Here is a 26014-nt window from a genome sequence, read left to right on the forward strand (position 1 = left end):
ACTTTCTAATTTATATTATGAAATTATTTTTTATCATTAAATGATTCCTATTATGTAAAGTAGCAACCGTGGGCGGTCAATCATGCTTATTGCTCATGCTCATGCTCATGCTCATTAAATGATTCCTATGATGTAAATAATACGTAAAGTCTTCATACAATGATGCCAGTTTTGCGAAAATATCATTAATCGTAAAAGACCATTTGTTGACATTTTAAAATTCCGTATTCCTATAAACAAATGTTTCGAAACTAATAATGCCGATCCAAAATCGAAGCGTGATAACACGATAAATTGAAGCATGTAAAATATATGAAAATATTTCATAGTATTTGAGCAAATGGTTGAGCTCTGTGCAACTGCACTACACGCTATACACGCTTGGCTAAAGTCAAAAACACAATTCAAAATTCATCTAACTGACTAAACCTGGTAAATATTAAAAAATATCTTCCATCGGAAAAAGAGTTTTATTGCTTGTAAGATATCGTCACTTCGATTAGTTTTCGTATGATCTAAATGCAAATCAAAGTGATAAAATTTCAGATAGATAAAAGGAATCACTCTTTCCTGTTCTGTGAATGGTCACTTGAATCCTAACAGCCTTATAGCAGTTATACCCGCGGTTACAAGTAACTGATATAAAGACAACAACAAGAATTCTACCTCCAAACCAAACCATCCGGGCCCAGAACAGGAGAGTTCCGGTGCCAATCCTCTCGTTGATAAAAATTGCAATTAAATTTTTATCAAAGAGAAAACCGACACCAAATCCTCTCCGCTCCAAATCCAAACAGCTCAGTTAAAACTCCCGTCACTGTCTGTGAATCGGTTCGTAATTAAGTGTCAAGTTTAACGGAAACCAACCATCTAATTTGAGCTGAAAAATATAGGAAAAATACTTATCTGCACACTTCGTAGACTCAATCTGGATTTGAACACCATATTTCCACAACCTCCTAGGGCCCTCCTTAGCCGTGCGGTAAGACGCGCGGCTACAAACCAAGACCATGCTGAGGGTGGCTGGGTTCGATTCCCGGTGCCGGTCTATGCAATTTTCGGATTGGAAATTGTCTCGACTTCCCTGGGCATTAAAGTATCATCGTGATATACGAATATCATGATATACGAATGCAAAAATGGTAACTTGGCTTAGAAACCTCGCAGTTAATAACTGTGGAAGTGCTTAATGAACACTAAGCTGCGAGGCGGCTCTGTCCCAGTGTGGGGATGTAATGCCAATAAGAAGAAGAAGAAGAAGATTTCCACAACCTGATCACTTCCCGAAAACCGTTCAAGATTATTCCTATCTCTGCACAATTTCAATCATGACAATTCTGCTAGCAGAGTTTGAATTACTACCAGCCGAAATCTGACAATTCAGGCACAAAATGTTTATGAAATACGGAGAAGTTTTCTAGCACATCCGTATCCGAGCAAGGCACACTCTCAACTCCTTGGAACTTAACTTTTGTGCAAAAAATAAAGGTTTATAATATTCTGCATATTTGCATGAAGTTATGATCAAAACAAATTGGCATGATGTTAAGGCCTACTTGAAGTTCCACAAGAGTAATGGCAAAATACCGAGGATTGATTTCTGCTTTGAACAGTAGGAAATGGTTTTTGATTAAACATAGGGTAAATGATGTATCTTGGACAAGCGCAGGACATTCATTAGGAAATATATCGAGATTGAATCATATAAAACAATTGAAAACCACTAGGTTCATCCAAATACATAACCTATGATTAGTCTTGTGTCTCCATTGCCCAATTTTTGAGTAAATTACGTTTACTAGGTGTAAACTGTGATATATTGCGAACTGAAATATTTTCTTTTTGGACATCAAATATATAATTTCGACATGGAAAATGCATATATTTTGGACAGAGTCATTTTCTCCTAATTTAACAATGGCCACCTACATATCTCAATGGTATGACTTACCTACACGTATCCACATTCATTTAAATGCATTTATTTGCTTAACTGACATAGATTAAACCAGAAATTAACATTGTTTCGCAATCTTATCGATATCATTGAAAACAGCCTGAAAGTTGGCAATTAATGGTTCATCCATGTACTGTACATGGGGTGACCAATAAATGTCTGATGCATAAAATTAAAAACATAACTTCATTTTGGTCACTCCTTTTCATCCGTCTCAAGTTCATGTTAAGCGATTGGAATATGTTAGTATCTCAATTACAATCAAACTTTGGCCGCAAGACCTCAAAATTGCCGTTTGAACCAATTTAAACGTGTTTCAGGTGCATGTTACGAAGAGTCCTATAATGCATGTTCTCCTGCATACTGGCGTCCAGCCGGCACTTTGGTAGAAAGCTTTACATTTTAGGTAATTTTAAAGATAAATAATAGTTGATTTGTGAATTCTCATTAGGAGCCGCTAGAGTTGAGGTAAGAGTATGCAATGATCATACTTTCGATAAAAATTTTCCTACACATTATCTAAAATTGATCGAAGAAGTTCAGGCTTGTCCAAAATATGTACATGTCCAAAATATATCATTTACCCTACCTTACATCCGCTTACAACTCGACAGTTCGGGTATTAAATCATAGTCAATTACTTCTACTTTGAAATGCGTATGAGATTGTTTGCCACAATTTGCTCCTTGGTGAAGTTGCAGTTATATCAAATATGCCTGAAAAATCTATAAAAACTGTTATAATGCTTTTTTTTTATTTTGTAAGTTTTTAAGGCGCAACAGTCACCAAATGGCATATTTTAATATTATCTAGAACTTGAGCATACCAAAAATGTAGAAATGACAATAAAAAAGATTTAATGAAAAAACCATTTTTAAGGGATTGTCGGCATAAAACGTGACATGTCTCCAAAAATAATGAAGTTACAAACTTGCCGTCTTCGACAAAGTTTTTCATGGAAAGCTTTGCGATAAGTTTTGTGAATACACGAACCTTGTATGTTTAAAAATGGAAAACATATGTTTTTCATCTCTAACTAAATACCTCTAAAGAAGCGCATCAACTTACTGATAATCGTGACGAGCCAGCCTTGGGCTGAAAGTCTCAATAATCTTCTTCTGTATAATAAAAATGAAATGGTCTGTGTTCATATCCGCATAACTCGAAAACGGCTGGATGGATTTGCTTCATTCCTTCAGCTGAAACGTTCATTATAGTTTCCGACGGGTTTATATGATATTTCCTCATGCGAAAATCATTAGTAGGGTTGAGTATATCGTGAAAAAATAAAATGATGATTCGTATGGAAAATTAGCTTCGGCAGTTAACAACACGCATTTTCGCCTACTATGTGCAGGACAACGTCTGTCGGGTCGACTAGTAAAGAATAATAATAAAAAAACTTACTGATAAAATGCCTAGAAGATATTATTACGCTAAATCGCAAAATGAAGGTACTATTAATCAAACGCGCTAAAAACACGATTTTAGCCACTGTGCAATGTGGAATGGTGTCGCCAGTAAGCCTTGCTAGTAAATCCCGAAAATTGCTAGTTCGTTTCTCTAGCTAGTCTAGAAACTTTCGCGTTGGACATAATCTTGTTTCCCTGAGTGCTACGCAAAACACTTATTGATCCAATAGGCTTCAATTAATAACTGCAAAAATGTCTAAGAGAATACTAGGTAAGTTTTGAGATCGCCCAAATAGAATTTTTTCTTCAATACCATTCGAGAAACACTGTTTATAAGAATGAAAGCATAAGTGAAAGAAATGATATTAACGGTTGTAGTGAGGCGCGACAGGTAGATGAATTTATTACCGCCCAGACAATAAAGGGTCATGCCGGCATATTTATCAATAGACGTTACGTGCTGATTGGACGCGTAAAATAAGACTTTACATTAGGGAATAACGAAGTTAAACCACAACAAAAATGTCGAAGTGCAGTTATTTTAGCTCCATAAACTAGAATATAATCAGAGCTGGATGAAAATTGTTCTAACAATGTCATCTCTCCAAACTTTGTATCATCACATTAATGGTCGTAGTTTGGTTAAATTATGCACCTCGCTACTGGCCAGCATCCGTTGTCGTCATCAACGGAAGCTTTTATCCGCGCGACAAACAATGGTTTTGCTCCTTTGAGATTCAATTATAAATGTGCGGCTTTGGTGGTTGCATACCTGGTCCCATCTCGGGTCATATGCGTTGGCTGTGTTACAGAATATATGGCACGCGGTCGTGCGAGGCCAAAAATTGCTTTACATATATACGATACATGCCTAGTTGGCGCCACAATGAGAAGAGAAAACATTTTAATTAAGGGGTAATAGAACACCTTGGTCTCGGTGATGATAAATTAGGCAGCGGTAACCGAAACTGTGTCATCTATTATTCTTATTTCCTCCATGCTACTGGAATCCATGTCAAAAGTATAATTTTACTGATATAAGTGACGCTCGTATGCTTTAGCATTACTTGTCATTAGAGTTCTACTAAATTACGTGTATTGGAAATAATAATGTTGTTATTCTCAACATAACCAATTAAAATTTCGCTCATTCGCATTTAAAAAATGATTGTTGATGTATGCTCCCCTATGTATTTATAATCTCTTTAATTTGAACTCGTTTATCTGCGCATCGTTCACATTAAAAATAGTCCAAGCTTCATTTAGCAAGTGTGTTGAAGAGAAGCAATTAACCTTCGGGGACTCGTACCGTAGTAAAAAGTACAACTCCATAAAAAAAACACAACACGAGTGGAACGAAGCCTGTTAATATGAATGCAGGATCATTAAAATAACTGGACGGTCCCGCATGAGCCAGGTTTTCATGAATTCCAAAATTTTCCGTTTCTGTCACCATTACTGCAGTTTTACTGTAGGAATTTTTAAAATATCCGCAAAAGTTGTATAGCTACGTCGCAATATCAGACAATCATTTTTACCACGAAATGTTTGTAAAAATGATTCAAATATGTAGAAACTATAATTTCACTCTCTGATTATTAACTAAAACAATCTGAAAATCGCACTGTTCAAAATTAAGTCTTTAAAAGTGAAACAGTTTGTAGTACCAGTATACATGAATTCTTTTGGATTTTTTTATTTATCATATCAGTTATATTTTGCACAAAACTGTCATAATTGAAAATATGAAGATCGTTACATACGCAGCGTTGTTACGGGTTTCCTGAAATATTGTCCGCGTCGCCTAAAATGAAATCCGCGCTGTTTTCGCGCGGCATGAAATAATCTGCACCTAATCCGCGTGACCTAAAACTTAATATTGTTCAAATAAGTGCGAAATACATATCAACTTTTACTATCACAATTTCTTAGTCGTTTTGTGTGTATGTGTATGTGTGTATGTGTGTATGTGTGCAAATTTTGTAGATACACTTCTTGGAACATTGTCCGAATTACTCGCAACAGGTTCCGTTCGACGGGGAATCCTGTCCCATTATTTTCTATTGGTCAGATAAAGTAAGTAAGTAAGTTATAATGCTCTAGATCTAGATGAACCAATAAGATCAAACTTTATAAAGTTTCAGTACAAGATGAATTAATATACCAAGAATGTTTGAAGTTGCTCCAGCCTTTTGCCTGGATTTTTTTTCAAGAATACCTCATGGAATTCCTGCGGAAGCTTTCTTAGGATTTCATGGGAAAAATAATTCGGGAATTCTTTAGTAAAGTCAAGGCGGAATTCCTGTGGATTGTTTACAGAAATCTGCGGTCAAAGATTCGCTTTTGAAATTCCTGCAGACATTCTTATGTGAATTTGTGGGGAAGACTTTCCATTGTTAATTCGGAGCGAAATCCAGCGGAATTGTTTGCAATTATCCCTCAAAACATTGATATCTTCTGGAGCGATATCCTACTGAAGTTTTCTCCGATCTGTGGAAATTTATTTATTTATTTTATCATAGAATCCTTGTAGAAATTTCTAAGCAGATTTTTTCATAATTTAAACGGGTAGTACACTCTGCGGCCTGACAAAAAATATATTTTTGGATTTTTTTAAAGATAACTATAAACTATGTGCGTCTGGATACGAAATGCATTTCCCTGCAAGCTGCAATGTCCCAGGAGGGGGGATGTAATGCCAATGAGCAGAAGAATACTTTTGGCATAAAACAAAGGACACGAATTGGAGCACGGAATGTTTTAACTTAGCAAGGCAAGCTGGCATAACTTGCCAGCGAGGCGCAATGCATGAAACTTGAAATCCTGGGACTGAGTGAAGTCCATTTCCAAACTTTGTTGAACACAACAAGCTACATTCCGGGATTTAGCAATCTTAAGTTTTTGTGTTAAATGGTGCCTTGAAAGTATGCTGCGAAAAGTCGTTGAAGAGCAGTTGGCGATGGACTAAATTGGAATATCCCAGAGCTTATGAAGGAGAAATTCTCCAAATATACTACTGTAAGAATTTTCCACAATTCTTGTAAAATTAGTTCCTACAGTGTAGTGTATTGAGTGCGATTAACCAACTAAGAATTATGTTTCTACCCGACATTTATTCCACGTCGTTCGAATACAATTATCAGAATCTTTTAATTTTCTAAGCTTCTCTCGAGCAAGTAAAATATAAAGCGCAACGGATCGTTTTTCAATATTTAAGATAAGTAGAAAAGACTCATCCCTACTAATATAGAAAAAAAATATCCTCGTTCATACAAGAATTGCCTTGAGCTCCTTGAGAGCGGCTTGCTCTTTCATTCGTTTATGTTGATTGTGGCCCATAAAATTGAATTGGATGAGCGTTCAACAATTTTTCCATTACAGTTCATCCAAGAATTCTTTGGAGATTAGGTCTGAAATTGAAAATGTCTGCAAGAATTATTTCTATTTTTTCTTGAGTATACGCCCTATTGGCTGTTAGATCTTTTAAAAAATTATTCACTCTCTATGTGATCCGTATAACCAAATTATTTAAACAAGAAGTCAAATGATATTGGATTCAAATGATCACTAATAGCATGTTCATTTCTAGAAGAAGCAAATAGATCATGTTTTATTTAAAAAAGAAGATAATAGATCTTTCGTTATCCGTATAGACATCCACGGTTCTTAGGTTTCTTGTAATGGAACAAATTTTGAACGTATGTCCAATTTTATTAATTCCAATTTGATTTATAGGCCGGAAGATATTAGATTATGCGTGGAGATCTGAAAGCCTAAACTCCAGGAAATTCTTGGAAGACCTGAAACATGTGACGATAACATATTTAATTTATTAATTTAATTTGGGTCCTTGGATTGCTATAATCATGTATCATATTTTAAAGAATTCGAAGATCAATTAAGTAAAAAACAAGTAATCTGCCTAAAAAACTGTTTTGCACCCACATTAAAACAGGTTTGAGTGTACATGTTCTTTTTAGCGGCGCAGTCGAAATTTTTCAAACGTATAAGGGCTAGAACGGAATTTTCCTTCAAAAAATTTGAGGGAGGAAAATGATTTCCCAAAACCAACCCCAGGCTACGGCACTGAAATTATGTTAACGGCGCGCTCAATATCCACCGGCGGTGGCGCATAAAAATCGTCGCACTCAGCAGGGGTGGCTTACTTATGCAACCTGACGGAAGATTGAGGACGAACAAAGGCCGCGATAGATCGGGCAAAACCAGTGCAGTCAAATGAGATTCCTATCAACGGTATTCGGCTTAAGAGATTTAAGTTAAACGCTGCTGCAGATGGGCATGAGCAGAAAACCGCATCAACTGGCGACGTGCTCCTCCTCTACGATATCCGTAATCAAGTTAAAAAAAAAGTGAAACGTTGCGTTGGTAGTTCTGACGCCCGGCCAATTATCAACATCTCGGCATGAGCCACCAAGGGAACGATCGCATATTAGCGGAGTTTCTCAAACCTGACCCCATGCTCACAAATGTTTTAACAACAATTCTACAATATCTCTAACGATGCGACTTTTCTGGCCGAAAGATCTGACTGTGTGCGACAACTGGCGGTTCATCATGTTACTGTGTATTCTTCTCAAAGTTCTATGCAAAGTTATCCTAAATCGGATACAGGGGAAGATAGACACGACTCTCTGACGGTAGCAGACAGGATTCTGCCCAGGAAGATCAAGTCTGAACCATATTGTCGCTGGAGTGAGGGAAGGATGTTTTCTATCTCCGCTACTGTAACTCATCATAATCGACGATACTATGGTGGGTGTGATTGATCGTGTTGCAAACCGAACTGCTCTGGCTTCGATTTGGCTGATGATGTTGGTCTACTAGCACAACGGTGCTCTGATATGCAGAGTAAGCTGAACGACTTGGCCGGCGGAAATTAGAAACATTTTGAGAATGTTCATGTGCCGTATTTATGGCTCACGATCTCTGGTGACTGTCGCTAATTAATTCCGAGATTATTTGATCACAAGCTAGATGGCGGTTCACCGCTTGTGTTTACGTTCAAGTCATTTACAAAATGTGTCTTAAACTAATGAATAAGTTACAATAGTTATTTTATCATGTGATTAAAAAAAACATTTTTTTTTCTCCATACATGTTTTCAAACGAACAATGATATCCCTTGGGTAGGGTAGATAGGGACCATAGTAGGGATTTAAAATATTTATCATCACATCTATGTATATATAAGCAAAAGAGCCTATGGAGACGCATGGTGCATTAGTTCATCAGATTTTTGTGAACACTCGTCACTTATGTCCAAGGAATGTAATTGTCGCTGAAAAATGCAAAAAAACAAGCAACACAAGAGAATACGTTTACTCTTTGTCCTCATCTGCAAAGGATAAAGACAATGTTGCGTTTCATTTTATTTGCAACAAAACATATAGAGGCAATTGTTGTGAACTTTTCAAACTGCGATAACTTGTATCAGAATTAAACCACAAATCACTTCAAAAGATGGTTAAGTTTATGTCTAAACATTGATAACTGATAACAAAAAATATCATCGAAAACCGACTTCTGTAAATACACGGCAGGTGATCATTTTCCTATTCTGTTGCAGTGAGGGAAAAACGCTTAATGCTAGTTGAGTTTGTCCCAACATTTACAAGAAAGGACAATGTTGTTGTCATTGGCAATATTGTTATATTACACTAGTTTATTTGTGGACGCAGTAGCGCCCGTGGCAAGTGTTTTTTTCAAGTTTTTTTTTCAAAAAATCAAAATTTTCAACGTCTGTTTCTGTGATTTTCTTCATCAAATGCTGTATCTGGTTGTCTAAGGTTGTCACTGGTTTTGTTTTCTGCATCTGATAGTAAAAAAGAATTGAAGTGTCAAATATTTTATTTTTTGTTAGACTTTCCCGCGTCTTGCGTCTGGCTAGTCGCCGGACAGACAAACAGGGCTATTATATTTATGATGATGATGATGATTCCTGCTTGACTCGACGAGTCTAGTTACTGTTGAGGTCGAAATACGTATCCGTCCAGTTACAATCAAGTGGTGGAATTAAATGGGAAGGTACAAATTCGTCATATTACAAGTGAAGACATTTCACTAAAAAGCTAAAAATAATTTTCCTCACAATATGTAATAATGTTTAAAATAACAAATTTCCCAATTTCGTCCGTGAGCCGTGTCATTTTATTTTAATAATTTCTAGTTGTGATTTGAAGGTGGCATAAATGTTATCACACATCTATGACTGTGAATGCCATCATTCGATAGATCCTGAAGATTATCCCTCAATGGTGAAGGTACACATTTGAGCCCAAATACTAATATGTTTCAAGAGAGACTACCTTCACTTGATTCTGTATAGCACTTTATGGTTTTCACTTTGAATCGTTCAATTTTCATTGAGCCTTATGTCAAAAAATAGGAAATTTATGTTATCATTATTTTTTCTAAAAAGTTGTTTGCATTGAAACATAAGATTTCATATTAAATTCATTTCTCTTTCTAGGTGAACCCTACCTATTTGAGAACATTTTAATATCGTAATGGCGAGGACGAAACGGTTCCGAAATAGAAATCCCACGCCGCGCCGTTGTCCAAATGTCCACCAAACTAGCTCGCATCCCTTAGCTCAACACATATCACATGTTATTCTAAATTATCAACGGTCCGTAAAACGCTAAGCTTCCTTCCGCCACTAGTGTACTTACCCTTGAATACAAACTACCGATTGTGGTCGTGATTTTCCTCCCCCGTATAGAATTCGAGCTGGGCGGCGGCGGAAACTCGCCCAGCCACCCAATGAAAAGTTTCTCGCATAACTATACGCGTCTAGTACAATCAAGGTTCAGCTACAACCACGCACATTGGCAGCTTGCCATGGCAGGAGAGAAAAAGACATGCGACTCTTATTTCAATTTGGAGTTGATTTTTTTTGGCAACTTCTGCTGCAATAGGAGAAACGGCGGCTAGAACAACTCGAATGAATGAATTTTTACAAAGCAGCAGACAGTCACATGAGACGCTGCTGGAGCCTAAGATACTGGATTATAGGGGAAAAAACACATGATCGTCATCGAACGAACAGTAAAAATCCATTTCGTCATCACGTCTCGTGTTCATACATAGGTGTAGCTCGGTGGTCTTTCAAAGATTTTCAAAACGTATAAGATTTTGTTCTTAATTGGAAAACACTCTAGGCACAGAAATAATGCATTGGATGACATCGAAGGCTTTCATTTAATAACTGTGGAAGCGCATCTAAAATATGAGTCAGCTATTAGCTAATTGACAAAAAGCAATAAGTTTGTAAAAACCAGAAGAAGAAGGTTGATATATTTTATGGTTGTAGGATGTAATAAGTTTTGATCTTTGGGCCTTTGTTACTTTTAGCCTTGCTGATTTTTTTTTATATTCTAACAAGCACCGGAGCGTTAAATGGAGAAATTCAATTATTTATTTATTTAGCAGACCCGACGAACTTCGTTTCGCCTAAAATTGATTTATTCTCTGATTAGATCTAGAGTTATGAAGAAATTGGTGTTTCATTTGTATGGGAGCCCCCCTTTCCAAAGCAGGGAGGGGTCTCCATCTTGAGAACCTTCCCCGGCCCCAAAAAGCTTGGCATACAAATTTTCACGCCGATCGGTTCAGCAGTTTCCGAGTATATAAGGTTCAGACAGACAGAAATTCATTTTTATGTATATAGATTTCAAGATTTCATTTACTCAGTCTAAGGCCGGAGTGGCCTTTACATTACATTAAAGTCGTCTCCATTCAGCTTGCAGTCCTGGCTAACACGCTGGGTCCACAAATAGTGTTTTACCTGTCCAATCCACCGTGCTCACTGCACACCTAACCTTCTTGCGCCAACAGCTGATGCAACTCGTGGTTCATTTTCCTACTCCTGGTATCGTATGCCATCTGTACCCCATCATAAATGGCAGTGTTGTCCTACACTCAATGCAAAAAAATTTGCTCTTTGATTTTACTCTATCTAAACGATTTTATAGTCTTAAGTAAGTAAGTGCAACTAATAGAGGGATATTTGAATTTTCTAAAAGTCATGTCAAACTATTGAAAAAATGCACTCCATAGCCACAGGAGCGCGCGCGCTGAAAATACACTCCAGTGTTTTTTTCAGTGCGCGCGCTCCTTGACATTTAGAAAATTCAAATATCCCTCTATTAGTTGCACTTACTTAGTTAAGACTATAAAATCGTTTAGATAGAGTAAAATCAAAGAGCAGATTTTTTTGCACTGCATGCTTAAAATCAATAACACAGAGATATGTTTGCTTCACACAAAACGGACCTAATGCAGAACAACACCTAGATGAGCGATAGTTACACAGCCACAAAAATAGCTCGTGTGGTTTTATTGAAGGTTGGATTTCAATATTTTCAACAGTATTTGGTTCCTCATGAAACAATGAATCTGTACAAACGTTTAAATGTTAAAAAGGACCGTTATCACGACCGTACGAGGCATTGTTGTGGCTGTGTAACTGTCGCTCATCTAGGTGTTGTTCTGCATTAGGTCCGTTTTGTGTGAAGCAAACATATCTCTGTGTTATTGATTTTAGGCGTGTGAGTGTAGGACAACACTGATAAATGGTATGCAGCACTTTACTTTCAAAAACTTCAAGTATGCATTGATCCATTGATCCGGTCTAATAAGCGTTTTGTAGATAGCAGGGTTTGCAGAAATCGCTCTGTTCCGAATCATAACAAGCCATGACAACAAATTTTTCAAACTTGTATACAAGTGCTAAAAAACAGAATCGGATAGGCAACCCCACAGAAAAATGGTGATTCTCGCTTTGTTTTCGCTCCTTTCGTGTTGGTTACTGCACAGCTGTGTAGAACAAGTTGAAATGCATCATCAGAGCCAGTGCTCCCCGCATTTGGAGCTTTCTAAAAGAAATTTATCATGGGGTATAGCATCCCAAATCAGTTCTCTATCATGACAGCTTGCGAAAAAAGTCTCTCGCGGTATGCTACATATCGTATATGTATACAGAGATGATAAGTGAGAGACTTGTTCTTTCTCTTTAGGATTCAATCCCTGGTAGATAGTCAGTTTGGTATGGCGACGAGTTCTATTCGATCATCTAGCGGAATTCCAAATATGTACGATTTACTGCGCCGATGCAGGATTTTTCAGCTGATATCATTTGCGTTACCAGTTACCGAATTCTTGAATCACCTAGATTTCGTCACCACCGATATAAACTCGTGGTGGGTGGCACACATTGTCTTCTTTTGAACCTCTCCTAGCATGTACGTTTTCTTCAACGTGTTGATGACTAATTCGATCCGCTTAGCTTTGCTTTTCAGTGGGATGTAGGCTTCCTCAATCTTCTCAATGATACGTGCCATAATATCGTCAAGTGAAACTAAATAGGTAAACGGAAACGGGAAAAATAGCAGTCAGTGGCCGATTTTAATACAAAATGGCCAACTTTGACGTGCTGTAACCTTTATTCTTCGATGACCGATCGAGCTGAATTTTAGCAGTGAACTACAAATATGTTGTAATTTACGTATACGAAATATAGCATTTTTCGATTCACTTGTTTAAAAATGAAATACTATGTCAAATTGTTCAAAATAATAGCAGTTTTTGTTTTTCACATATTGACCAATATAAATGTAATATTCCACTATTCATAATAATTATGCCAACCGGCAACCGCAACCCGGTGCACTGGCGGACGAGCACGATAGCTGATCTTCGCAGAACCTGTCTTAAAGGAGAAGTTTGCGACGTGCTAGAACCGAAGCGGACAGGCTAGAAGGACGCCGAGTGTTCTAAACAGCGAGCAGAGCTCTGAACTACGAAATAAAATGTAGTAAGAGAGCCTGCTTTGAAGAGCTGTGTAGGATGGCCAATAATACTCCATGGGAGGATGCATACAGGATAGTGAGGGTTAGAACCAACAGCACACCTCCTGAGAAATCCCCGGAGGGAGATGTTACCCAGGATCGTTGAAGGTTTGTTCCCTAAGCATGACTTATCGGACTGGCCCGCCATACCCTACGAGTCAGTGAACGTGGTACCGCTAGCGACTAACGATGAGCTTATCGCTGTTGCAGGAAAACTTAAGCTAAATAAAGCAGCAGGTCCGGATTGTATTCCTAACCTGGTCCTTAAGCGCGCGATTCTTGCCGCTCCAGATATGTTCAGGAGCTGCCTCCAACGTTGCTTGGACGAAGGAAACTTCCCAGATCGTTGGAAACGGCAGAAGTTGGTGCTATTGCCTAAGCATGGGGAATGCCCGGCAGAGCCTTCGGCATACAGACCAATTTGCCTACTCGACACAACTGGTAAGTTGTTAGAGAGGGTGATCCTGAATATATTGACGGACTATACGGAGTGTGCTGGTGGCTTATCAAGTAACCAGTATGGGTTCCATGCCGAGCAGCACACATGTTTCAAATAGATGGCTGCAACTTATACATTACCAGATTCAGTCACAATCAAGTCGCAGCGACCAAATTTCGATTGTGCTGCTTGGGGTAAAGGCAGTTCTACCATCGAAGCAATTCGGTTGGTAACGGAAACGGCTAAGATAGCGCGTGGTTTGAATAGGGGCGGTATTAGGTACTGTGCATTGATTACACTAGATGTAAAGAATGCATTTAATAATGCCAGCTGGGCAGCTATAGCTGATTCCTTGCATAGTTTCATAATCCCGGATTGTCTGAGCAGGATTCTGAAAAGCTATTTTCAGAACAGGATATTTTTAGCCGACACCGACGCTGGTCAGCAGTCGATTGAAGTGTCAGCAGGTGTTCCACAGGGATCGATCCTCGGACCGGTTCTGTGGAATATCATGTATGACGGAGTATTACGCTTAAATCTTCCGGCTGGTGTGAAAATAGAAGGCTTTGCGGATGATGTAATGCTAGAGGCGAAACTCTCGACGAAGCTGAATTGTTGTGGGGGTGCTCGTCTCCTACGCGAGTTTATGATACAGACCAATAAGTTACTATTATAGCTTGCAATCACCCTTGCGAAAGAAAAAAAGTGATATAATCTACTTTTTTTTTCCTTGTTGGGTATTTAAATTACTGCGACCATTTGTTAGATCTGTTGTGATATATGCCCCATTTGATGATAGCTATGTCAAGTTGACGCACCATTACTATGTAGAGTAATTAAATCACCTTGACTACCAGAGTTTTCCCAATACAGAATTATGGTTCGGATGAATCGTATTACCGTATCGGGACTTGTTCTCTAAACTTCAGATGGCTCTATCAGCCATCTTGTTGAAACACTGTAATCTCTTTCTAAAAATTGCCGGACAATTGCATAGCAAATGTTCCGAGTCCTCTACATGTATGCCGTAGAAACGACATATATCATCCTGAAGTTTTCTTAACAGCCCCAAGTGATATCGGCTCGGATATGAGTTAAGATTTTTTTTATGTAAATTATACAAACGAATGCAAATGACATTTTACAACACTGATAGCAATTATTAAGAAAATTTTCACGTATTTACCCATTCCGGCTGGAATGGACCAAAACCAATACGACATTGCAAAATTGAGGTCAACTTTCAAAAGCAGTAAGTTTATTTATGCATATATTTAAAACATGTGAATGATGTTTATTTATTTATTTATTACATCAACAGACTTGATACAGCCCCAATGATGGTTAAAAAAATATCTTCTTCTTCTTCTTATTGGCATTACATCCCAACACTGGGACAGAGCCGCCTCGCAGCTTAGTGTTCATTAAGCACTTCCACAGTTATTAACTGCGAGGTTTCTAAGCCAGGTTACCATTTTTGCATTCGTATATCATGAGGCTAGCACGATGATACTTTTATGCCCAGGGAAGTCGAGACAATTTCCAATCCGAAAATTGCCTAGACTGGCACCGGGAATCGAACCCAGCCACCCTCAGAATGGTTTTGCTTTGTAGTCGCGCGTCTTACCGCACGGCTAAGAAGGGTTAAAAAAATATATAAATACAATGTCACATCACTACATTAAATACATTGTCAAGGATTAAAATACAATACAATCACAAATACATTAACTATAGTCTATGTTCGTCAATTGTTCTAGTCGGTGAAAAATGATGTGAAGAACCGGTGGAGGACATCTCGCGTCAAGTGGACATCAAACACCGACGCCACTCTATTGAAATTACGCTGCAAACCATGGAGAGCACTACGCAGTCAATAGTTTGTGTGACGAAAAGGAAGTCTTAGCATTAGGTTACTCCGCAGTTGTCGGGGTTGTGCGTTGATGTTTATTTGACGCAGAAGAGTGTCAAAATCTATTCTTCCTTGCAAAATATCGGCGACGGTTAATGCTCTGCATACATCCCTTCGGATACACAGAGGATCTAAGCTGATCAGCTGGCAACGGCTCTCGTAGCGAAGAAGTCGTAGCGGATCTCTCCAGGGAAGGTTGCGGAGTGCGTACCGTATAAATCGACATTGAACGGATTCGATGCGTTATTATAGCCATTATTATAGTTTGGACTCCAGACCGCAGAGCAGTATTCTAACGTAGATCGCACGTTGTTGACTTATTGAAATCTTAATGAACCAGTTTCATATCTTGAGCAAAACATTGTTAGTTTAAAAACAGTATTCTGAAGCATGTCCAAAATAGGTTCATTTTTTATTGAACCGAACATATTGTCGACATATCTTTTTTTTAAGTTCTAAATAACGGGCTTGGTGGTCATATGGCTACCGTTTCTGCCTCATACGCAGGAGGTCGTGGGTTCAATCCCAGGCCCGTTTCATTCTCCTACTTTGTATCTTTTCATATATTTCTCATGTTTTAGCAATCGCTAGAACTGGAAATGGGCTTTCAATACCGTTTCTATCTTCTATCCCATATAACTACAACTTGATTAGTTCTAGCAGGTTACTGTTAAAAATCGAAATGAGCGATAAAGTTTGTTTCGGGGCATCCAATTAGAATACTACACCACCCCTTTATTACTATCACATTGGCAACCCGTTAACCAAGACGAACCTCTGCCATAAAACCTAACCCCCAGATTCCAATAAAATTCCGCAGGAACTCGTGGCGAGTGCAGAGGTGTTCTCGGCTTGCAGTGGGCGAGGGACTGCATCATCAATTCCTTCCCATCCCCGATGACCGTGACAGAGTTCCGCGTTCTACGATTATGTTTCGATTGAAAAAGGATTGTGTAAGGAGCAAGGAATAACCGGTTAACCCTCTACTATCAATAGCGCAAGTGGAACAGACTTGGCAAACTACATAAAAAATATGGCAGGGCAGGAGTGACCAGCTGCATACATCACGGCCATGGGCCGCACGTTTGTTTTGCTTTGATGGTACCGAGTGGTACTGAAATTGATATTTAGTTTCAATATCCTTAGCAGGTAGATATTGTTCTAAGTTTTTGAGAGCTTATAAAAATGTATTGCTTAACAAGGATTTAAGGATGAAAACGCCGAAAATAGTTGAGATAACTAATTTAATCAAATAATAACATAACTTTGCAAGTAATACAAAATTATTGGAGTGGTCCAAAATATGTTCAATAGGTGGTCCAAAATTAAATCCCACATATCTTCAGAATTTATGATATTTTGGTTCTTTCGGTGGGATTTATTACATTTTTAGCTATAAATCTTACCTAGCATTCGCCACTTTTAAGTTGCATAGGGAATTGATCAAGCATTATTACTAAATCTAACTTTTATTCGAAGAATTGTTTTGCCATCTCCCAAAGTGGTCCAAAATACCTCCCTTACCCTACTCAAGGTTTGGAGTGACTGATCACATTCCAAAACAAGTTAAGATGTGCATGTAGCTGATTTCAAAGCATTCAATGCAGCTTGACTGTCAGAAATTATGCAAATGTTTGAATGCCGGTAATTTAAGCGTAATCATAGATAAGAGCATTAAAGAGTAGCCTGAACTTCAGCTTGGAAAACAGTTGCCACATGGAAATCGAGATATTCGTCCCTAGGCCTATCATTTCTGCTCCAACTTGATTGTTCCAGGCTCTAACACTGATCCGTCGTTGTTGATGAAGCAAGTGTGTAGGAGCTGGACAATACTAAATATGAGTATTTAGTATTGTCCAGCTCCTACTTGGTTGGCATCCCGAGTAGACGAAAATAGCTCAATAATATCAAATGTTGATAAAATAGCAAAATTAGATATGGATTTGATTGATATAAGAGATAAAAGATCAGACGACAATATCAATATTTTGCACTAAAATATCATGAGGAGATCAAGTTATGCTATTTGTAATAAGTGATCAATATCATGTGCCATTAATTTGTTCTTATCCATAGCAAATCTTGATATTTAAATGATATTTCGGAGCAAATTTTTGATATTGTTGCCTGTTCTTTTATCTCTTATATCAATCAAGTGCATATCATGTTTTGTTATTCTGCTCATGGCTTCTGCCCGGGATGTGTACAAAAATACATATGAGAGAGTTAGTTCTGAAAATGTATTGCGAGAGTTCGGCTGTTGGCCCGGTGCTGGAAATTTGGTTTTATCAGCACCCGCTAAGCTGCGGTGGACGACAGAGGTCCTTCGTAGCGTAGTAGGGAAAACACCTATCTAGCGTACTGGGGTCGTGGGATCAAAGCCCACCGAGGGGGCGGTTACCCTCCAATACCTTTTCTGAACTAAATCTATCACATGTTGTGCATATGCATAATCGAGTTTCAGACATAGTAAGTGAGGAAAATCATTTATGTAAAGCGAAAATAGTAATGGTCCTAAAACGGATCGTTGCAGAACACCGGAACTAAAGGGGCGCATTGAGGAAAAACGATCAATGCAAAAGACAGTTTGGTAACGGTCGGTTAGTCAAATATGATCGTATCAACCAAACTGTCGTTCTAGGTACGACACAAGGTAACATGGCTGTTTGTATCAAATGCTTGCGAAAAGTCTAATAATATCAATATTACATTACCACCTTTGTTGGTCACTCCAACATAATCACACACTTTCAGTCTCCTACGCGAGTTTATGATACAGACCGATAGGTTACTATCATAGCTTGCGATCGACGGGTGGTGAGGTTACCACCATTGAAGTGGAAAACTCCAAGTGCGCGTTGGTATTCCACGAGCATCGTCCAGAGCTCGTGTCCGTTGAGGACTACCCTGATGTATTGCTTAATTGCGGGCCGGGGGATACCGACTGGCGAAAGGGTTTTGATTTCAGTGGGTCGGGTGATCCCATCCCCACACTACCTGAGTTAACCTCCTCAGGTGTCTGTTTGCAGATTTCCGTTTATACTTGCTCAAGAAAAAAAACACTTTCAGCATATCTGTTTTAACGCTCGGTTATCAAATTGGTGTGGAGAAAGTAAATAATTGCTGGTATTTTTACCAGCAAACTTTTAATTCGATTTTAAGCAACCCGTTAGAAAGCTTTAGATAATGCCCTCAAAATACTGATTGGTGTAAGATTATCAAAAGAAGATTGTCCCAATTTTTTCTAATAGCAATAATTTTCGATATTTTCCACATTACAGAAAAAATACTTGTCTTGGCAATCTGATAAAAGATGTATTTTATAGGTTCAATAACCAATTTAGTAAAACTAATGGGAACACCATCCAAACCTAGAGCATCTGATATAATATCATGAATAGTGTTTATGATATGAAGTTATTCTACTACACTGAACTCAAATGTTTTCGTTACGATTGTGCTATTATAGAGGTCATGTGTCTCGTAAATTGTATTTTGTGAAAATGCATTTGCAATGTTCGTTGATTCGATCTGGACTCAAGTCGGAAGATGCATCAGCTTGTTTTTTTCTAAGATTTATTTGGTCGAATTAATTCTATAGAGCAGCAGGGACTATGTCCAAGGGCTTGACGATCCCTCCCCAGGCCATCTGCGAGTTGTGGCGCCTGCCTAGGATGTGGTGGGGTTTGACAGTGGGCCCTGTTAAACCTCTATAAAAAGCTGCATGAATCCGCAAGTAGGCTCCGCCAAAGCAACCGTGTGCCGCTCAAAGCGCACAAGCCCAAGTCCTGGTGTTAGGTGGGCCGCTAAACAGCCCTGACACGACGGCCCTCCGACGAGACAGGAGGTTTGCGCAGGCCTAATAAGCCGCCTTTAAAAACAACTATTACGAACGACATAGAAGATAATACGACTCGATACAATCTGCAACGACCTAGGCGACGAATAAAGGATCACGATTGGAAGCTTGGAATATGGAACTGCAAGTCGTTAGGCTTCGCAGGTTGCGACAGGATAATCTACGATGAATTACATCCCCGCAACTTCGATGTCGTAGCGCTGCAGGAAATCTGCTGGACAGGACAGAAAGTGTGGAAAAGCGGGCGTCGAGCGGCTACCTTCTACCACAGCTGTGGCACCACCAACGAGCTGGGAACCGGCTTCATAGTGCTGGGAAAGATGCGCCAACGCGTGATTGGGTGGCATCCAATCAACGCAAGGATGTGCAAGCTGAGGATAAAAGGCCGTTTCTTCAACTATAGCATCATCAACGTGCACTGCCCACACGAAGGGAGATCCGACGACGAGAAAGAAGCGTTCTATGCGCAGCTGAAGCAGACATACGATGGATGCCCACTGCGGGACGTCAAAATCGTCATCGGTGACATGAACGCTCAGGTAGGAAGGGAGGAAATGTATAGACCGGTCATCGGACCGGATAGTCTGCATACCGTATCCAACGACAACGGCCAACGTTGCATAATCTTTGCAGCCTCCCGCGGAATGGTAGTCCGAAGCACTTTCTTCCCCCGCAAGAATATCCACAAGGCCACATGGAAATCACTTAATCAAGCAACGGAAAACCAAATCGACCACATTCTAATCGACGGTAAATTCTTATCCGACATCACGAACGTACGCACTTACCGCAGTGCGAATATTGAATCCGACCACTACCTTGTTGTAGTTTGCCTGCGCTCAAAACTCTCGACGGTGATCAACACGCGTCGGAGTCGTCTAAACATTGGGCGGCTACAAGACGGTAGACTAGCCCAAGACTACGCGCAGCAGCTGGAAGTGGCACTCCCAACGGAAGAGCAGCTAGGCGCAGCATCTCTTGAAGATGGCTGGAGAGATATTCGATCCGCCATTGGTAGCACCGCAACCGCTGCACTAGGCACGGTGGCTCCGGATCAAAGAAACGACTGGCATGACGGCGAATGTGAGCAGTTAGTGGAAGAGAAGAATGCAGCATGGGCGAGATTGCTGCAACACCGCACGAGGGCGAACGAGGCACGATACAAACGGGCGCGGAACAGACAAAACCCGATTTTCCGAAGGAAAAAGCGCCAGCTGGAAGATCGAGACCGTGAAGAGACGGAGGTACTGTACCGCGCTAATAACGCACGAAAGTTCTATGAGAGATAAACCGTTCACGTAAGGGTCACGTGCCACAGCCCGATATGTATAGGGACATAAACGGGAACCTTCTTACAAACGAGCGTGAGGTGATCCAAAGGTGGCGGCAGCACTACGAAAAGCACCTGAATGGCGATATGGCAGACATCGGTGGCGGTATGGTAACGAACCTAGGAGCACGCGCGCAGGACATGCGACTTCCGGCTCCGAATCTCCAGGAAATCCAGGAGGAGATCGGCCGGCTGAAAAACAACAAAGCCCCTGGAGTTGACCAACTACCAGGAGAGCTGTTTAAACACGGTGGTGAAGCACTGGCTAGAGCGCTGCACTGGGTGATTACCAAGGTTTGGGAGGATGAGGTTCTGCCGCAGGAGTGGATGGAAGGTGTCGTATGTCCCATCTACAAGAAGGGCGATACGCTGGATTGTAGCAACTACCGCGCAATCACATTGCTGAACGCCGCCTACAAGGTACTCTCCCAAATTTTATGCCGCCGACTAACACCAATTGCAAGAGAGTTCGTGTGGCAGTACCAGGCGGGATTTATGGGTGAACGGTCTTCCATAGACTAGGTGTTCGCCGTACGTCAGGAATAGCAGAAATGCCGCGAATACAACGTGCCCACACATCATCTATTTATCGACTTCAAAGCCGCATATGATACAATCGATCGGGACCAGCTATTGCAGCTAATGCACGAAAACCGGATTTCCGGATAAACTGATACGGTTGATCAAGGCGACGATGGATCGGGTGATGTGCGTAGTTCGAGTTTCAGGGGCATTCTCGAGTCCCTTCGAAACGCGTAGAGGGTTACGGCAAGGTGATGGTCTTTCGTGTCTGCTATTCAACATCGATTTGGAGGGAGTAATAAGAAGGGCAGGGATTGACACGAGTGGTACGATTTTCACGAAGTCCGGCCAGTTATTTGGTTTCGCCGACGACATTGATATCATGGCACGTAACTTTGAGAGGATGGAGGAAGCCTACATCAGACTGAAAAGCGAAGCTAAACGGATTGAACTAGTCATCAACACGTCGAAGACGAAGTACATGATAGGAAGAGGCTCAAGAGAGGTCAATGTGAGCCACCCACCACGAGTTTCTATCGGTGGTGACGAAATCGTGGTGGTTGAAGAATTCGTGTACTTGGGCTCACTGGTGACCGCCGATAACGATACCAGCAGAGAAATTCGAAGGCGTATAGTGGCTGGAAATCGCACGTACTTTGGACTCCGCAAGATGCTACGATCGAATAGAGTTCGCCGCCGTACCAAACTGACTATCTACAAAACGCTTATAAGACCGGTAGTTCTCTACGGACACGAGACCTGGACGATGCTCGTGGAGGACCAACGCGCACTGGGAGTTTTTGAAAGGAAAGTGTTGCGTACCATCTATGGTGGGGTGCAGATGGCGGACGGTACGTGGAGGAGGCGAATGAACCACGAGTTGCATCAGCTGTTGGGAGAACCATCCATCGTTCACACCGCGAAAATCGGAAGACTGCGGTGGGCCGGGAACGTAGCCAGAATGTCGGACAGTAATCCGGTGAAAATGGTTCTCGACAACGATCCGACGGGAACAAGAAGGCGAGGTGCACAGCGGGCAAGGTGGATCGATCAGGTTGAGGACGATTTGCGGACCCTCCGCAGACTACGTGGTTGGCGAAGTGCAGCCATGGACCGAGCTGAATGGAGAAGACTTTTATGTGCAGCACAGGCCACTCCGGCCTTAGTCTGATAATAAATAAATAAATAAAATTAATTCCATAGATCTTTGGAGGACGTAAGGGGCTCAAACTTCTTTTGAATGTAGTTTTCCTTTGCCTTCTGAATTGATTTATTCACTTTATTCCCAAGTTTTTTATAAGCATTGTGATCAGTTTCGTGATGACATTGCTTCCAGGTTTCAAATGCTAGATCGATGATTTCTTTCAAAGATTGAAGGCGTAAAACTTTCTCACGATGAGTATCAAGCATGGTTAGCGATTGGAGCCACATCGGTGTTGAAAATAGGTCAAATGGGGATGAGAATGGGTCACTGTTACTTAGCATGTACTTAGCATGCTAGTAGAATAGATTGAATGTATTTGAAGGCAAGAAAACTAAATTACAAGAGACCTTTTTGAAGGATTGACCTCCAGATTGTCGGTGAGAGCGATAACCCATTCTCACCCGACGATTTGATAAACCTTTAGAATATCATATTTGGTTTCATATTAGTTAGAAAACTATATCTTGTTACTTTCGAACATAGTGACTATATATATTTTTCTACTAATAAGAAACCAAGTACACAGAACAACAATGAAAATCAAAAGAAAGTTAGGCTTATTTCTGGAAGAGAATGGCCGGTCGTTGATATAAACAACTATCAACAGGGAAAGATGCATTTCGAGTTAAATATAGAAGCAAACAAAACTCCAACTTATTTTCATTTATTCCGATAAAGAGGGTAGATATCATTTGAAGATTAGAAGAAAATAACGTCTTTGAAAATGCTATTAATTTATATCTCTTATATCTCTTTGTAACTTGTTTTCCTGATATCCGAAGTAAGTAAAAGTGGCAATATTTCTAAATCAATTAAGGTACACTACATATTATGTGTAGTACGTATTAGATAAGTAACGACAATGTCTAAAAGCTTTCAAAATTTTGGTTCAACAGCACTAAACCCTAATATATTCGTATGAATCAGAAAGCTGGCAGACCCACGCACCCTACGTACCAGATGAAGATATTCTTCTGCTGTCCGCGTTGGTGTGCTGCTGCCGCCAGCAGTGTGAGCATGTATGGGTAAACAGTCAGCGCTGCTAGGAAGGACGAAAAAGGCTACATAAACTTATGTAGCGGAGCTTTGCCGCCACATTTTTAAGACGGATGGCATCGAAAATGGTTCACTGGAATCAGTAGACCAGTGGACTCCAGCTAGTGCCGTGAAGCGTGCAACAGTATCGAACCTACCCGGGAGCATCGGTGGGTGCCTACGCGTAGTGTGTCAGTTCCCAACGTGGTTTTCGACTAGAAGGATATACTAACGGCTACCAGTCCTTACCGGGCCATGTGCTTCTGATGTGCAGCGTCAAGTGCAGTTTTTAGTTGAATCTACAGCGGCTTCGGGAGCACCATGTTACATCATACATAAATGTAATTTGCTTATGAATCATTCAATTGTGACCTGCAAATGTGTTCTGAAGATCTGCTGCTGATTATGTTGCTTCTATATTCTTTCGATGGATCTGTTATGCATAAGCTGCTTTGTGGTGATACTTTGTGCAACTCATGGTGCCGAACTAGCAATTAAGGGTGAAATATTCAGTTTGCATAGCCAGAGGCGCTATAAAATATGAATTTTTATTGATAGCGTATTAATCGAATAGAAGAAAGTGCTACAACATCATTAAAATAATTGCAAATGTGCCTTCTAACGATATATTATTTGGGCGTAAATAATCATTATCTCACTTAATAATATTTGAAAATTCAATTGAGGTTCATAAAAATTATTACTTTATATTATAGCTTTTGATCTATTTTTGTTGAGTGCTGTGAACGAAACATAAAAAAAAGTGGCGTAAACTTTGAATTATAATTATTATTTTATTTTCAAATACTTTATTATTTATTTTATTTTCAAATACTTTATTCCAGTTCTGCAATGAAGTGAGAAAGGGGTTTGAAATTTACTGACTTTTCCTTACCTTTTCAAACGAAAATAATCTGTTATAAGTAGCTCCCAGCGACCTAAAGAAATGCTACAAAAAAGTCAAAAAAAAAAAGTCAAAGGTCAAAAATTACTCCAACTTGAAATAGCATCCAAAATCCCATTTTCGAATCAATTTTCAATCTTTTTGCATCAAATTGAAGGTACTGATTCCGCGGATATCGTTACGAACTGATATTTACATAATCAAGGAACAAAGTGGTCACCGAAGGTCCTCCAGAAGATCAGGAATGTTCGTCAAAGTGTCACATTCTTGTCATACATTGCGTATGAAATAAATTTAAGATCAACTCGTACAGGGGTTAGACAAAGGTTGAGATAGGCAAAAAATTGTCGAAGTTCAAATCAGCATAACTTTGCGTAGAATGATCCGATTTTGATCAAACTGGGACCATCGGACGCGGAAACTCTTCTAGTATACTGGCCCTATGCAAAACGTCTAATTGGCCTTTGGCCACCGGTGGTGTTCCGGGTTTTCTGAGGGTATGTTAAAAATGCATTTTTTCTGCTGCTTGTCATTTCATATGACGTTTGCTGCCATCATGTTTTATGTTTTCCCCAGAAACTAGAACTAATATGCTGACCAATGCTGGCTGCAGATTGAAAATCCGTTAGGTATACGCAGAGATATGGCCATTTTCGTGAAAACGATACGGGATTGGCCATACACCCTGAACAAATGTCACTTTCACAGAACTTCTGGAACCTGTTACAAATTGGCCAAAGAGTCTTACAGTCCTCACAATATATCTCTAATAAAGATCCTATATTCATCGTCTTGGGAAAACATGAATTTTGACTACCATATATGCATGGTTCCAGATGGTGCCAAAACCGGCCCCTCCTGGAAAGCCCATGGAACCTGCTATAAGGGTGGCAGTGGACACTATCATTCTGGAAATGTTTCTGTAATCATCGTCTCGCAAATCCATGAAGTCAGATACTCATATTTGCATTATTCCGATCTGTTATCATTTCATCATGTTCCCGGTACCGTTTTTACGGAAATGGCCGTATCTTTGTGTAGTTTAGATGGATTCTCGATCTACAGCCACCATTGGTCGGCATATTAGTTCTAGTTTTCGGAGAAAGCATAAAACATGATGAAAGTTAACGTCACATAAAATGACAAGCAGTGGAAAAAATGCATCTTGAACATACCCTCGGAAAACCCGGAACACTTCCGGTGGCCAAGGACCAATCTGAGGTTTTGCAGCGGGACAGTATACTAGAAGAGTGTGCGCTTCTGATGGTCCTGGTTTTATCAAAATCGGATCATTATACGCAAAGTTATGCTGTTTTGAATTTCGACTTATTTTTACCTATCTCAACCTTTTTGTCTAACCCCTGTATGTGCCTTAGAAGCTACGGGAAGTCCTCATAACTATTTAAGCGAATTAATCGAGATGGATCAACTAGGTCCGAGCTCATTGCCAAACAAAGGAAAAAAAGTTGATTCAAAATATATTTCTATTCTTAGTCTATCAGGCAGTCTAAGAATTAATTTCAAAAATTGTAATCCATTTTTATAAAATAAGATGATTATCGCAGGTCTAG

The 26014-nt window shown here is 39.8% G+C and overlaps 1 protein-coding gene across 2 annotated transcripts in view; it reads left to right on the plus strand.

Annotated features, from left to right (window-relative positions):
* LOC134215876 (FMRFamide-related peptides) overlaps positions 1 to 26014 on the plus strand; it is an 83672-nt gene that overhangs the window by 30405 nt on the left and 27253 nt on the right. Inside the window, exon 1 of one of the 2 annotated variants that reach the window (XM_062694967.1) lies at positions 23622 to 23880. The exons of the other annotated variant lie outside the window; for it this stretch is intronic. The gene's annotated coding sequence lies outside the window, so the exon portion shown is untranslated. Of the gene's footprint in view, positions 1 to 23621; positions 23881 to 26014 lie in introns of those variants that run through there. 2 annotated transcript variants of the gene reach the window in all.

The sequence above is a fragment of the Armigeres subalbatus genome, chromosome 2 (genome assembly GCF_024139115.2).
Source record: "Armigeres subalbatus isolate Guangzhou_Male chromosome 2, GZ_Asu_2, whole genome shotgun sequence".
Taxonomy (NCBI): domain Eukaryota; kingdom Metazoa; phylum Arthropoda; class Insecta; order Diptera; family Culicidae; genus Armigeres; species Armigeres subalbatus.